Raw genomic sequence first — 16,968 nt, forward strand, 5'->3', positions numbered from 1 at the left:
TGAGGTCTGGGGAGCTGGTGTGGGCATCACGGGGCCTCAGGAGCCCGAAGCCAGGGGTGATCAGCTCCAGCACGCCTCGGCGATGAGCAGCTGGGGTTTATCCTCGGCCTGCACCTGCCTCCCCTTCCAGTCCGCTTCCCTCCTCGCTGCTCTGGATGGAAGCCATTCATCCTGATTAGCCGTTGAGGTCCCCATTAATGGGGTGTCCAGAAGGGCTGGAAGCGACATTTCAAGGTTAGGCTGTGGGTTTCTACAGAGGGTGCTGGCCTGAGGAGAAGAAAAAGAGAAAAAGTAGGTGGCTATCTTGTCTGCACCGAGTCCCATGGCTGTGTGTGTCCACTGCGCCCACTCCCTCATGGGCATTCATTCTTTATCCTCCCAAGAGGACCCTGAGATAGACACACACCCTCCCCAGGGAATGGGGGGCTCCAGTGGAGGTTTCCCCTAATTCTTCCGAGGCCTTCTTCCTCTGATTCTGGGCAAGGAAGGAGTTTGATAAGCCTGTCCTCTGTCATGTGGACTTGAACCCTCTTTGTCTGGTCTGTTCTGTCTTGTCCAGTCATATACCCACTTGGCCTAGGCCTCCCTGAACAGAGGGACCCTCAGAGCTCACCGGACAGGTGTTCAAACCTCTATTGGAGTTAGCTGTGTGCCCTTTAGTTACTCAAGGTAACATGGGGCCAGTGAGATCTATCCGAGTGCTGCATTTTAAGAATGGGGTGCAGTGTTGGTGACCCACCTGCCAGCCCTGGGGTCTGGGGCAGTGCGGGAAGCTGACGGGATGATAAAGAAATGTGAACCTATTATTAAAGGAGGAGGTGCTCACTCCAGGATGAGGGGGTTGGGGGGCGTCGGCTGCAAGTGGTCGGCTCCACAGAAGATGGAGGAGAGGAACCAAGGTTTCTGACTGTGGTCTCCGAGCCATGTTGGTGCCCTCTGAGAATTCTTGGGGGGGTGTCTTTAAAATGTATACAGCAGTGGAGTGGCAGAGTGACTTAACACATGATTTTTGGAGCTGCTGAGTGCAGAGTTCGAGTCCCAAGTCCATCCCTTCACAATGACATGAGCTTGGGCTCATGAATTCACTAAGCCTCCATTTCCACATCTGTGAATTTGGGCTAAATTCTTATCTCTCTGATTATGCATACTACCGGAAAGAAGAGATTCCCAGCACTCAGTTCAATGCCTCACGTTTGTTGCTGCTGTTGTTGTTAGAGGCTATTGAATCAATCATGACTCCTAAAAACATGATGAACAACAGATCTAGCTGAACTGTGGCCTGTTCCATGCCGCTCTCATGATCTCCAATATTCTCGAACCCCATTGTTATTAGACACCCCCCCCTCCCCGGTTCCTGGTGAGCCAATGTGTGCCAGTAAAACCATGGGTGAGGATTTGGAAAGCGAATACTCGGCAAATTATCATTTCAAGGTGCTTCTGGGTGGATTCGAACCACCAACCTTTCAGTTAGTAACAGAGTGCTTAACTGTTTAGGTCACACAGGGGCTCCTGGTATGTGGCAAATAGTAATAAACATTGGTTTCTCTTACTGCCTTTACCATTATGCCTGCTTTTTGTGTTTTCGCCCTATTTTTCCCTGTTTGCCTGTAGAGGAACGGCAGGATTGTACATCTCTGTCCCACTGAAGTTTGGACTGTGACTGCTTTGGGCCAGCAGTGTGGAAGTTGTGGTTGATGTAATTAGAAGCGACATAGGTTGCTTCTGGGCAGAGCCTTAAAAGCAAGAATGTGCTTTGTCACCTTCCTTTCTTCTGCTACAGTGACTGAGATGAGCGGCACCCTCACCAACTAGTCCTGCACCTACAGCACAGGTCACAGATAGATCTTTAGAAGCATAAACCACTGAGCTGGGAACTGGTTGTTACAGCGGCATAACCCGGTCACTCCTGACTGATACGGGTGGTCCTGTCATGGGGAGGCCAGGGGTGATCGACAGTTCTCTGCTTTGTCAAAGGAGGAACGTGCAGAGAGAGCAGAGGCTGGTGCAGCTGGCCCCTCACACAGCAGGCTTTAGTTACACAGAGGAAGCAGGGGATTGAAGGCAGCCGGCCAGGCCCAGGTTGTGTGCAGGAAGCACTGAACTGTGTAGGGGGCTGCCCGGATCAGGACCGGACTGCAGCTGTGCAGGGCCCTGGGGAGCAGATTTGTTCTCTGCTCCTCTGCACAGTGGGAAGTTTGTGCTTCACGCAGTGTGAACTTCACACCCTCACCCACGCAGGCGGCATGTAGGGGTGCCCTCCCTGGGGACCCCTTGCAGATGCCCCACGTGCTCCTGGAGCAGGATCCCTGTGCTGAGCGCATGGAGCGGAGTCACAGCGCCGGCCCAGGGCTGAAATGCTCTGAGCCTTTTCTGTGGCTTTCCAGAGAAAGGAGGCTGAACGCCCGCTCCGCCTGGGGGAGCGAATGTTTTGACTCTCACCCATTTGCATTAAGGTATAAATGACATAGACAGTTACTCAATGCCAGACTGCAGCACCTCCTGTCTCTGTGGTGCCAGCAACGAGACCCAAAGGGTTCCAGATGGAACCTAGAATGAGAAGGGCCCCGGGAAAGGGGAGGCTGGTGGCGAGGGAAGGGCACACAGCCACACTTCCTGGAGACCTGAGATCCTGCAGGGCTGAGGTCAGATTATCCGGGTTCTCGACACCCAACCCCACCTGCCCCTGCCTCTCTGCAGCTCTGTGAGCAAAGGCGAAGCATCCTGAGGCCAGAGGCCTATGCTTGCTTTGCTCATAAGCTGCGGAGATGCCACCGAGGGCCGTGGTGGGCACCCAGGATGCCTGGGGTCCCCACAGCACTCTCCCCCAAGCTGAGCGCCTTTTCCTGTGCCCTCCTAAAACAGATACTGATAACAAGAAAGGGGCCCTAGTGCTGCAGTAGTTAAACTGGTACAGCTGCAAAACCAAAAGGTTGGAAGTTCAAAGCCATCCAGCAACTTCAAGGGAGGAAGACCTGGCAACCCGCCCTACAGAAATGACAGCTGAGCAAACTTTCTGGGGCCGTCCGACACTGTCATCTGGGGTTTCCGTGAATCAGGATTGACACGATGGCACCTGAAACCAGCAACAGCAAGAGCTGGTAGCAGCACAAAGCTGAAACGAAACTCGGTGGAAGGAGCGTTTATTGACCCAGTCCCTATGGCATACCAGGGAACTAAGTCCGTAGGGGCCTGAGCTGCTAACCCAGAGACCTCAGCTCTGGTAGTTCAAATCCACTTGTGGCTCCCAGGAGAAGGTCAAGCAATCTCATTCCCTTCGTTGAGTCTGCTACGAGTTGGCCTGACCCCACAACAATGAGCTTGCACGCTGTGAGTCCCTGGGTGATGTGAATGGTTAATGCACTTGGCTGCTATTTGCAGGTTGGAGGTGTGAGTTCACCCAGAGGCTCCTTGGAAGAAAGGCCTGGCAATCTGCTCCGAGAATCGGCCCCTGGGAACCCTAGAGCACACAGCTCTTCTCTGACACACGCGGAACCGTCACTTAGTGACACCTGGTATGGGCGTTCTCTGCAGGCCGGGCCCTGGGCTGGGCTGGGGGAGAGGCGAGGTAAAGCTGCTCTGAAGGGGGATTCAAGCCTCATGGGTGGAACTGCGGTTAGAAGACGGGGTCTGTCTGGGACAGCCGCACCCCTCTCTGGGCTCAGCCTCCTCATCCATCTCCCAAAGACACCAGGAATGTCACTTCTGCCACATGCTGGGGACCAAACGGCAGGGTGTGCACGAAAGACATTTGTCAACGGTAAACTCAGCAAGGTTATTACTGAGGCAAATGGCATCCACTCGGAGGTCATCCCTGCTGGTGTCCAGGGGTCCCTGCCAGGGTTGCTGAGGAACTGTTCACGGAGGACGTGGGTGAAGACGCTTGGCTGAGCTGGACTCTTCTCAGGGCCTGGCCGGCTCTCCACACACATTTCCTACTCAGAGAGGGGACCCACGGCTTCTGTCCTTCAGGGAGCTCTCCACCCCAGCCAGCCCCTGTGTTCTGTTCTGAGGAGGAGGTGGAACAGTCTCCTGCTTGAAGAAATGTTAACCATCTGGCCCCGACAGCCCTATGCCAGAGAATTGTCTTCGGAGCGGAAACGTCAGCGATTTGAGGGTGGCTCGGAGAAGCGCCTCATCTCCAGCACGGAGGAAGTGCCAATGGGCGGATAGGAGTGAGCCTCAGTCCCCCGAGAATTTCCAGAGGCATCTTATTTTTAAAGTGCGACTGGCTGTTGCGATTTGTGAGCCCAGATGCCCTTGACTGAGCTTCTGATTCTGTTTCTTCCTTATTCATTATTTCAAAATCAAATCTCTGTGGTCTCATCTCTGGAGATGCCAGATGAACTACCCATCACAGCTTCCCGGCTTTCCACCCTCCAACTTAGAACTTTTAGGATGGTTGGGGTCAGGGCTGGGGGTGTCCCTCCCCGAAACAACTTCCCCCCCTCCCCCTGGGTCTACCCTGGCCCTACAGATTAGAAGAGAACTACTCCACAGGGATTTTCAGGCGTAAATCTACGTTGTTGTTATACCTTTCTCCCTCTGAGTTACGGGGGGGAGTCGAACCTCTGACCATCTGTTATTAACTGAGTGCTTTAACCACCAAGGCTCACAGGAAGAGGGTTTTCTCTCTGTGAAGATAAGAAGACTGCAAACTCAGCTTAAGAATGCAAACCATTTGTTGATGAACATTTAGGCTGTTTCCATTTTCTTGGTATTGGGAATAATGCTGCTATGAACATCAGTGTACAAATCTTCATTTGTGTCTCAGAACTCATTTCCTTGGGGTATATTCCTAGCAATGAAATACCTGGGTCATATGGAATTTCTATGTTCAGCTTTTTGAGGAAACACCAAACTGCCTTCCAGAATGGTTGTACCATTTTACAACTCCCACCAGCAGTGTATGAGAATTCCAATCTTTCCATATCCTCTCCAGCTTGTTGTCCTGGTAAACTTTGCCACTGCTACTGGAGCGAGATGGTATCTCATTGCGTTTTTGATTTATATCTCTCTTATTACTGGTGATTTTGAGCATTTCCTTGAATGGACTGAGATATTATGGTACATTCACACAATGAAACACTATGCTGCACAAAGGAATGCTTTGTAAAATATTCTATTACGTGGGAGGATCTGGAGAGCATTATATTGAGTGAACTAACTCAGTCTTATAAGGACAAATACTGCATAAGACCATTATTGTAAAAATAGAAGGATAACCAGAAAGATGTGGCTAAAAGTCCACAAGGGGTAAGGAAAGTAGGCTAAGGGTCAGAAGGTGGGGAGGGGGGGAAATCACTAAGGTAACAGAGTTCGGTGAGTGGAGTGGAAGGCAGTAGTGAAGGAATTAGAAAAGATCCAAGGGGGACCTGAAGGTAGTAGTCATAGATTAATGGTGATTAATTTCATAAAACACAATATACCTGAGTATTTGAAACACCTTATGAATGTAGTAATGTGTGAAACACAATGCTTGTGAATGATGCACAGGGTATGCAAATTTTGTGTGAGATGCAAAATAAAAATAAAGTGGAGGGGAAGAAAAGAGTGCAGACAGTGAGAGCCAGTTGCTCTTGGTCAAAACCTTTTAGCTGGAGCTTGGTGTGGGTTATGGCAGCAACAAAGCTTCTTCTTCACTATTATCATGTAAGAGGCAGGGAAAAGGCCGTTGAACAATGTCACCAAGCTCGGGGGAGTCCCTGCAGAGGAGAGACATCGGAGCGCGTCTATCAAAGCGATTAGGAGTCCTTCGGTGTAGGACACCCTCGATGAGGTGGATTAATGAAGCGGCTGCAGCCGTGGGCTCGAGCCCTGGAGAGACTGAAGAGGGTGCAGGTTCTGGCAGGGTCTGTTCTGTCGTACGCGGGGTGGCTATGAGTCACAGCTGACTCCAGGGCACCTAGCAAGCTGTAGGAGGACACAGGAAGGAGCTCTGGTGCAGACACGGTTAAGTGCCTGGCTGCTAGATGAAAGGCTGGTGGTTGGAATCCATCTGCTCCTGTATTGATTATAACCCACAAGTGGGGCGATTCTACTCTCTCCTGTGGGGCCACTTTGACTTGATGGTACCTGACAGGAATGACCTCGGACCTCTTGGATTGCAAGGGCTCAGGATTGCATAGAGGGAGTGGAAGTGGAATCGTAAGTAGGAAGCCATGTCTCTGTTGCAGTGGGGATCTGTTCATGTCACTGCCCTTGGCTCTGTGGCAGATGGGTTGGGGTCCACCCAGACCCCCTTTGAGTGGGTGTACCATCTCCCAACTATGATCAGTGTTGGCTGAGAACAACTCCCAGCTCTTTTCTCTGCCCAGTTGCCTTCACGTAGAATATGTGTGTCATCAGGAATCACGGGAAATTACACTTCCTTTCTTATGCCAGCCACCCAAAGCCATTGACTGACTGATAGAGACACAAAGGTGGGTCCTTCGCTGCTGGGTGGGACCACCGTTGGATAGAATTCATAATTCATGCCCCGGAGCTCCAGTGCTGCCCCCTTCTGGCTTAGCTCTTTCTCCCGCTCCTCTTCCACACCATCTCCTCTGAGAGCCCCCCATTACTCAGTGTACCCCAATCCTGTTCCAGCTTCAATGTACCCCAATCCTGTTCCAGCTAACTTCCAGACAACCCATCTTGATTTACTCTCCCTCTTGGTCTTCTGAGCTTTCTTCTTTGTCCTTCTCTTTCCTTGCTGGGAAATACATTGTCTGCATCAATTTCTTAGAGCTGCTGTAACAAAACTAGATGGCATAAACCAAAAGAAATCTATTCTCTTACAGTTTTTGAAGCCAGAAGCCAGAAATTAAGGTGTCAGCAGGGCCACACTTCCTTGGAAGGCTCTGTGGGAGAATTCTTCCTTGCCTCTTGGACTTTCTGGTGACTCGACATTGTTTGGCATTGTTGCACAGCTCCAACCTCTACCTCTGTCTTCTACATGGCCTTTCTCTCTGTGTCTCCTCTAAAGACTCTTTGTCTTTAGATTTAAACCCACCTGTAGTAACGCAGTAGGTTAATTATTGCTAACCACAATGTTGGTAGTTTGAACTCACCAACTTCTCCATGACAGAGAGAGGAGGCTATCTGTGTTTACTTGTTCTATACTGTCTCATTCACACTGGACTCATAGCTGTCTGTGGTGTCGGAAACCCTGAAAATTGGCTTTTTGACCCATTGTGTTAGCCCCATCAGCTATTTGTTTGGCACTATGGATATTATTGATGGGGAGAGTTCCTCTTTATGAAGTGGGTAGAAGTCGGATTCGTCCTCCCCCAGGTTGATCTGCTCCTTCTGCACTGACCCTCCAGTGCATTTTCAGGGGCGGCAAATCACACGGGAGATCGCCTGTCTTTCCTCCCCAAAAGCAGTTGGTAGATTCAAACCATGTGCATTTGGGTTGAAAGTGAAACTCTTTACCACGAAGCCACTGTTGTTGCTATGTACCGTTGAGTCAAAACTGACCTAGAGTTGACCCTCCCAAGGATTTTTAGAGGCAGTAAATCCCATTGGAAGAGCTTGCCCATTTTACTCCTAAGGAGTAGCTTGTGGATTTGAACTGCATACCTTCAGGGTTGACAGTGTGGCTCCTTACCACTAGGCCACCAGAGCTCCTGTTACGCTTTACAGCCCTCAGAAACCCTATGGGGCAGTTCTGCTCCATCCTGAAGGGTGGCTATGAGACCAAAACCACGCAAAGGCAGTTTGCTTCAGAAATCCAGAATAATTTCACATCAGAACCCTTATGGTCACGTTCACAGGTGCTGGCAGTAGTTAGGATGTGGTACTATCTTTTTGGGACCGCCAGCCAACCCATTCCAGTGTCATTTCACGAAGCTGAGGGAGTGACCAGCAGGCAGATGAAGAAGCACTTGCTAAAATCAGGTCTAGAGAGTGCTCCTTGGCTTTGGAGTTTAGAGGGTTTAATGGTAACCTCCTGTCTAATTGAATATAAAAGGATGGTTAAACTTCACCTTCCTTCTTTATTGCCGTGACTATAAATCTTAAGGCAACACTCTTTAATGGTAGCAAAATGCCAGCTGTGCCAATTCTCCTGCCTTCCCCTATAATTGTGAGTTTTTGCTCTAGAGAAGTTAGCCCAAATTCTATGTTTTAAGAGTAGGGTGCCATGAAATACGTGCTTGTGTGACCTTGGGCAGGGAGGCACAGTTACAGCCCAGAAGAAGGAGAGAAGCGAGATGGGTCTGGGTGTACTGGTGTCAACACCCCACTTCTTTGGCTTTAGTGCACCATCAAAGTTAGATGGTGCCAAGAGCTCACAGGAGACTGGTATGTTTCTTAGCAAATTCCACGACCAGAATCTCAGCTCCCACTCATAGATAATTGTACGTTTCTGGAGCTGATGACCCAATTACAGGGCTGAAAAAGAATTTAGGACTTTAGGAAGCAACTTATCCAGGGGTGTCACTGAGGGTTACCCGGGCTGTGGACCGCACTGGGTGATGCTGTCAGAAGAGGTGACATGAAAGTGACTGCCTGTGACATTTCTGTGCAGTATTTCGGCAGAAAATAGCACTGCAGTTAGCAACACAAACAGCCCAGTTTACGTGTATGTGTAAACTACGCTAATATACTTAAAATTTTTGCATTTGTTTTTCATTCAATAGTTTACACACATATTGTTTCATAACTTTGATTAAAATACCCACAATATCTGATCATCCCCTTATTACATTTTACTTTCCCTTTCATCCCTCTTACTACTCATTATTATCTATTTAGAGAGTTCTGACGGCCAGTCCCTAGGAAGCAGCAGTGCTAACTCAAAGGCCAGGCTTCTCCCGTGGTCTGACTCCACCCACGGTCTCCATGGAGGAGGATGGGTGTCTCCTTCCCTGCAGCTTACAGCCTCAGAAACTCCACAGAGGCTCTGTCTATTTCAGCTCGCTACTATTGAGGAAGAGAGAGCTACGTTGACCTAGTGGAAAGGAAGTTATACTACCAAGCCAAATGTGGGTGATTTTCATCTGCGGCCCTCGGCCAGGTTAAAATTGTTTTCCTGTCAAACATTCTTCTAGGTGGTATAGCACTGGCCTGTGCGTTGCTGTACAGAGGGAACTCGTGGTTGCTGTGATGCTGAAGCCTGTGACAGTGATGTGCCAATCATGGTAATGGGTACCCATGGTGGACGGTGTTGTCTGGAGCTTCCTGACTAAAACAAGCCTGGAAGCAGGAGCGGCATCCACTTCCGAAATGGCTTGCCTCCGGAAATTCTAGGTACAAACAGTGCTCAGGCCGTTCATTCATAGGGTCGCTACGAGTCGTCTATGACTCGACGGCGCCAAACAACAACAAACAACTACTTGAGGTAGCAATCTTTATCCATTCTGTTCCATTTTTGACAACTTCCAGTTTCCCTGGATCCACATCTCTTACTCTGTGCTAATTCACTTTTGAAGCCTTCCTGTGCCCTCGGTCAGGGCGGTCACCATCACCCAACTACAATGACACTTCGACACGTGACTGTGGCTGCACGTGCTCCTGGCACCTGCTGCTGTTGTCTTCGCCGCTGGTGTTTTTACACTCACTGATTTTGTAAATTCTCTCCAATAACTTTTTTGAGAATGAGAAAGAATTAAAGGAGGAGAAAAAGTAAACAAGGCTTCTGCTCTTCCCCTTGTAATGTTGAAAATTAATAATGTTGTAGTTGATTTGTAGAAAGATTTCACAACCAAGTTTGTTGTTAGTATTGCTATAATCTGAAAACTATTGCATGTAAGCAATTCACAACCTATTACTGATTGAAGCTCAACATCAGGAAAACAAAGTTTCTCTAACACTAGGCCAATTGGCAGCACCATGATAGATGGAGATGAGATTGAGATAGTTAACAATTTCAACTTGCCCAGGTCTGCAATCAACATTCTTGGCACCAGCCGCTGGGAAATCAAAAGACCAATCAGATTAGGAAAATCGGCTCTCAGGGACCTTTCCAGAATGCTGAAGAACAATGATGTCAGTCTAGAGACTAAGGTGTTCCTAATCCAGGCCATGGTCTTCACAATTACTTGCTATGTATCAGAGAGCTGGACAATGACCAAAGATGACAGAAGAAGAATTAATGCTTTTGAGTTGTGCTGGAGAGAAATATTGAACACACACCATGGACCAAAAAGAGAACAAACAAGTCTGACCTGGACAGGTTGAAACCCAACTGCTCTTTGGAGGCAACTATTCTGAAGCTCCTTCTCACATACTTTGGGCATGTGACCAGGAGGGAGCAGTCCTTGGAGAAGGACATCATGCTCTGAAGAGTGGAGGGAAAGCACAGGAGAGGAAGACCCTGGATGAGATGGATTGACACAGTGACTGGAGTAACAAGGCTGTGTGTGTCAGAGGCAGTGAGATTGGCTCAGGATAGGGCGGGGTTCAGAGCTATTGTGCTCAGGGTGGCTGTGAGTTATAGTTGTCTTGATGGCACAAAACAACAACAACGATGAACGTTATGAAGACTTTGATATCATCTGATGTGGGAGGAGAATCACAGGGAGGGATGAGTGACCCAGTTGGGTGATACCACTCTAGTGATGTGACCCAGCTGGGTGACATCATTCTAGTGATGCCACTGAAGGTGTTTGGATAAATATGTACTCTTTTTCTTCCCATCAGTCTTACTGGGGGGGGAAAATCCAGCAAGACAAGCAGTATACATCACATAATGCTCTTCATCTGCCGCTCCGCAATGGCTTTCAAAACAGCACTCTGAACACGCAGATTAATTTGCATCTCAAGTCCTTTTTACAGAACTGATGAGTACAGGAACACATGAAATGACATATTTTTGTTGTCTTTGATAGAAGATAGATTCTCCGACCATCCAAAGTGATAGAGAACAACTTTATTTCCCTGACAAGAAATAAACACGCCTAACCAGTCTGATAGTTAACGATATGAGTTGCAGTTAGATATTGCGACACTAAATTTGGGGCGTGGTAATAACTTTTCTGGGTGCCAGCTTCTCTCCTGTGCTTGCCGCCATGCATGCTTCCACATAGTTTATGGTTTTAATATTATTGTGTGGGTTCGTCCAAATCATATTACGATGAAATCACTCTCAAAGAGGTTCCAGCTGAGTAATGAAAAACAGCGTCTGCATTAACCTTCGTGATGGATTCCTTGGGCTGAAGCTGAGCGATCGGACCACTTGCGTTCCGTTAGGCGGACGTACAGGGAGGCTAATCAATTTGGTCATGAACAACAGTTCGTAACTTTGCAAACTCTGTTCTTGTGCCTCAGGGAGAAATTGAAATTCCGTGTAGTCTGTTCTGGAAGAATAGACTGCCAGTGACACCGAATCTTTTATTCCAGAGGGGCTGAGAGCTATGCCATCCACAAGTACACATGTGAATATCTTGTCCACAATTACTGACATGAAAGGCTTCTGGAAGAGTATCTGGGTGTCCAGCCTGGTTCTCTGGGGCTGTTATACGCTCCACCCACTCCGGGTGATAATCTGGAGCCAGGTGGAAAATGCAGCTGTGGAGAGGGAGTGTGGCTTGGTAGAAATGATCCAGTGATCAAGAGAATGGGCTTCCTGTCCCAGCCCTGACTTTGACCCCTATGTGGAGGTGGTCTATCTCTGAAAAATGAGAATATGAGACCTTAGGATCTGAATATCCCTGAAGGTCCATCCTGTTCAAATATACTAGCGTTTTGTACTTCCACCACTAGTTCACACTTTTGTTGTTGTTGTTGCGTACCATTGGGTTGGAACTAACACAAAACTGACCCTCCAGTGGGTTCTCACAGTAAATCGCACGGGAGGAGATTGTCCACTCTCCTCCCACAGAGCAGCTGGTGGACTCGAACCACGTGTCTTTGGGATCGTGACAGAGCTCCCTCAAATATCCTAGGATTTTGAAATACTGGATCTTATCTCTCTTCTTGTAATTAGCTTGCCATCAGGGAATCTTCAGAAGGGGGCCAGACTCACGGTGACCCCCACGCATGGTGGAAGGGAATGCTGGCTGACCCTGCACTTGGTCCCCTCCATCATCCATCACACACCCATCAGCGTGACCACTGGTCTGATTTTTAGAGGAAGATCAGCAGACCTTCTCCCTTAGTCCATGTTATTCTGGAAGCTCCAGCAAAACCCGTGTAACAACATAGCAACACACAAGGTCCATTGGAAGACGGGTGGAGGCTGTGTGTGTGTAGCTTCATCAGCTGGGAATTGAACCCAGATCGTTCCCGTGGCAGGTGAGAATCCTACCGCTGAGCCACCGCTGCTCTCAGAAAGATGTCAGAACCAAACCAGCAAAGAACACCAAACAACAACCACAGCAAAATCACAGGAACAATGAGACTCGCTGCTGTTAGGTCATTTCTGACTCCCAGTGACTCTGCATCCAGTTTCTGAGACTGTAAATCTTTATGGGAATTGTTGTTGTTGTTGTTATGTGCCATCGAGTCGTTTCCGACTCATAGCGACCCTATGCACAACAGCTCTAAACCCTGCTCTATCCTGCGCCAACTGCACCGCCTCTGACACACCCATCCCGATTACCCCAGTCACCGAATCAATCCATCTCATAGAGGGTCTTCCCCTCCTGCGCTGTCCCTCCGCCCTCCCAAGCATGATGTCCCTCTCCAAGGACCCGTCCCTCCTGGCAACATGTCCAAAGTATGTCAGACGAAGCCCCAGAATCCTTGCCTCCAAGGAGCAGCTTGGTTTAATCCTCTCCAAGATGGATCTGTTTGTTTTCCTGGCAGTCCAGGGTACATTCAGTACCCTTCTCCAGCACCACAGCTCAAAAGCATCCACTCTCCTTCTGTCCTCCCTATTTATGGGAATAGACTTCCCATTTTTCTCCCTTGGAGTAGCAGGTGAATTTGAATTTCTGACAAGTTACACACAATTCTAGAAAGGGTCAAAAGAGCCTTCAGGGACATTCATTCTCACACTTCAGCATGGGATGCAGGCAGACGAGGCAAATGGGGGCAGGCAGAAATGGGACTCTGGGAGCGAGGCTGTAGTCAAACTTGTTGATGCAGGTTGCAGATGTTTTTTTCCCGCTTTAAAGACAAGTCAGTTGTAATGGAAGAAGCCTACCGGTCTGTGTTTAGGGGGGTCTGATCACTGGTTAGACGTGAGCACGGAGAAGGGCAGGGCCTTGTGTACCTCTGTGCCTTAAAGCCCGGCCATTGTTTTCCTGAGTAGCACAGCTGAACGCTATTTTAATGTTGAGCACGCTGTTGTCATGGAATTATTAAAAATTAGCAATGGGCTAAAAAATGCAAGGTGACAGATTGGTGCCCAGGGTGCTGGGGGAAGAATAATTTGCAGCCTCCGAGTGAAATCTCAGGTTGTTTGTTCTTCGTTTCTGGAAGCCTAACACAACATGTGCAGCATGCTTGCGATAAATTAACCTCTTGTTAATTTTGGAAGCTGTCAGCCCCTCCACCCCTCCTTCTCTGCTTCAGTGACGAGGGGGACCTCTGGGAAGGGGAAACAGCTCTGTCTCGGGGTGTGAGCTCACTCTGGGGTCCTCAGCAGCGTCCTCTGGCCTGGAAGCCTCAGAGCCCAGGATGATGTCTGCTCTGGATTTCACGTAAACGGCCGACCGGATGTTGACTCCTGACGCTGACCAGGGAGAACGCTTCTTCAATGGCTGAGGATTTGGGAGACAGACCATCAAACCTTTCTTTTGAAGTTTCTCTGGGTGGACTGGACCCTCCAACCTTTTGAATAGCTGAATGTGTTCACCAGCGCGCACTGGGGCCTCTTAGTTCACATACATGGCTACTGCTAGGCTAGTTGCCGTTAGTTAATTCTATCTGCGGTGAAGCCATGAGTGCGGAGGAGAGCTGCTCTCCATGGGGTTTTCAAAGCATGACTTTTCAGAAACAGACCTTCAGATCAATCTTCTGAGGTGCCTCTGAGTGGGTTCGAACTACCCACTTTGGGGCTTATAGCTGCATCTTTAACAGCATCTTTAACCCAGGGATTCCTTTGAGCATGTACTAACCCACAGCCATTGAGTTAATTCTGACTAATGGTGGACGTTCACTGAGTTCCAAGGCTGTAAGTGGTCACAGGGAGACCCTGTATCTTTCTCCCATGGAGCAACTGGTGGGTTCGAACCACTGACCTTCCTTTTGGTTAACAGCACAATGCATAATCTTTGTGACTTATTGCAATATTGGTTGTGTTTGTGGCTTCACCTTGAGAGCAACATCAGCATGGAGAGCAAGACGAGATGGAGGCGGGGGTGAGTGGAATTGGGAGCAGGGGGCTTGCTACCTCGAGATTTCTTTCCCTCCCAGAAAGGGAGCTCGGCTTCCCTCAGCCACTCTCTCTGCTGTTGGTGCCCATGGAGAGCCGGGTGGTGGCTGGAGGGCCCAGGGACCAGCAGGACAACACACTTCACACAGAACCCATGTGGAAGGAATCCAGCACTGAGCACAACTCTCCCTAAATCCCCCCAAAGTGGCACCCACCTGGAGCCACCTGAGACGAGGAGGAGCCCCTGATGCTTTGCTCAGGTTACCATACCTGCTTCGAATGCAACCTCCTGGAGACAGATGTGGGGAACATCCTCTGTTGTTCAGATGAGAGGTAACTCGTGTCTCTCTTCTCACATTCGTGTGGACATTATCCTGCTCTTGCTAATTGGCTTTACCATTTTCTTCAACGTTAATATTAATCTGTCAAAAAATGGAGGCATAAATAAATAACTTAGGTTCAAGCATACCTTCTCAGCCGGCCATACATCATGCTAGAAAGTTCACATTCTTTCACCGGGAAGATGAAATTAGAAACATCTTGAAAAAGCTTTCTTGTTATCCATCATGTCATCTTGAACATGTTTCGAAGCTTGCTGCTGGCATCAAGAATAGATGTTTTATTCAAAAGAATGTATTTAAAGAAAATGACAGCACTTTTCAATTTCAGCTTTTTGAAAACAGGAAATCTTTCAAGTGCCCTGGACTCTGAGCATCCCAGCATCTTGAAAGACCTGTGGTTCAGCTTTCCCTCTCTGCTCACACACCCGGGAGGTTGGGCACTTTCCTGACTCTTGAGAAGGTGAGTGAGGAGACACAGAAGCGGGTCATGATTTGACAATGCGTCCTGGGTCTTGTGTGGGTTGGAGACAGTCACATGGCTTCCCGACTCCACATTTATCTTGTGTGCTGAGGATGGGTCCCTAAGTGGTACAAATGGCTAAATTGTAGACCACTAACTGAAAGGTTATTGGTTCAAATCCACACAGAGATGTCTGGGAAGACAGGCCTGATGATGTGCTTCTGAAAGGTTGTAAAACCCTTGTAAACTCTCCTGGGGTGGCCATGCGTCAGGGGGCGGCACAGGAGCTCCCACAGATCTGGAAAGAGGGCATAGCTACTTCCTTCTTCTTGTCCCAGGGACCCAGGGTGTGCTCCCAACTCACGATGAGTTCATTGTCTTTCTGTCCACACTCCTTCAGAAGAGTCAGACGTACATTGGAGGACAGGTGCTTCAGGAGAAGGCTAGAACTGCGCCCCGGGTCTTCCAGGATGCTGGGGTGCCTGTGTCAGTCCTCAGGCCACATCAGTTTGACCGTAGAAGAGCGTAGGTTACAGCACTGAGTGAAATAGAGCCTGAAGGAAGACGTGGCCTGATCATTGCTTCCTGCCCTCAGCGCACTGCCTGCTCCTTCTCAGGGGTGGGGAATGGGGAATGAGACTCCCTAACACTTCTCGGAGAGCTGACCTGCTCCAGCCCTGGAGGGATGAGGGGCTCCGGAGGCTTGTGGCTCCAAGTAACCAGAGGTCCTTCTAGGGCCAAGAAAAGGAGAGGGGTCCTCCCTCCTCCATAACAAAGGCCAGGCCTCAGATTCCACTGCTTTGACATTCAGTATTTTCGGGAATATTCAAGCATGTTCTGGTCCAGCCCCCTCATTGAATGACAAGACAGGGATCACCAAAGAAAACCTTAATTGTCAAGGATGGCCTCTGGTGAAGGCGGGACTAGAACCCTCCCGGCCCTCCTCACATCCTGAAACTTGCTTCTCACTGAGAAGCATCAACTCAACTTCCTGAAATGCACAACTTGAGTTTGGATCCTTCTCTTTTTTTGAAACATAAATATAAAATTATAGTTGGTAAAAAACACACAAACACTGAACCTACACTTCCAGCCGTATGCTGCTAACCACACCCATCTGCCGCCCTGAATTTCTGACACAACTGACAGATACTCGTCCTTGGACAGATTGCCAAACACTTCACAGCCAAGCCTTGGAGAGGGCTGCAGTGCAGGGTGTTGGTGCCCCCCCACCCCGAAAGAGTCACGTGTTTATGATAAACAGGTGTCTCCTTTATGCTGACGGAAGGAAGACACGAGGTGGAATTTCCGAAGGCTGACGGGAGCTCTGTTGGCTTTGTGGCAAGGAGTTGGGCTGCCAACACAAAGGCACATGGTTCGAATCCACTCATTGATCCTTGGAAGAAAGATGGGCAGTCTCCTCCTATGCGATTTATTGCCTCTGAAAACCCACCAGAGGGTCAGCTATGGGGTGATTCCAATCTGATGGTACAAAACACACAGTTAAAAAAAACCCCAATTACACAACAAATGTCACCAAACCCACTATTGTCAAGCTGATTGTGACTCATAGCAAGTCATTGTCAGGTTCCTGAGATTGTAAATTCTGAAGGGAGAAGATTGCATGTCTGTCTCCTACAGAGCGGTTGGTGGATTTGAACTGGGAACCTTTTGGTAAGCAGCCTAGCACATCATGCACTACCCCACCAGGGCTATATCAAGGTGTAGGCCAGGCTGCTTGGACTGTCTGTCATCAAACCTAGCTGAGCAAACGGCGGTGGGCCAGGCATCCGGCTGGGCCCGGGCACAGAGAGGGTGAGGGCAATTCCAGCTCGTAGGAGCCCACAGTCCACCACCGGATGCCTTGTAGGCAAGTTCAGTAGACAGCAGTGACTGAGAAAGGGACTATGGAGTCTTGGCAGAGG

Source organism: Elephantulus edwardii, unplaced genomic scaffold (assembly GCF_000299155.1).
Source record: "Elephantulus edwardii isolate Elephantulus edwardi_28Jun2011 unplaced genomic scaffold, EleEdw1.0 scaffold00001, whole genome shotgun sequence".
Lineage (NCBI taxonomy): Eukaryota > Metazoa > Chordata > Mammalia > Macroscelidea > Macroscelididae > Elephantulus > Elephantulus edwardii.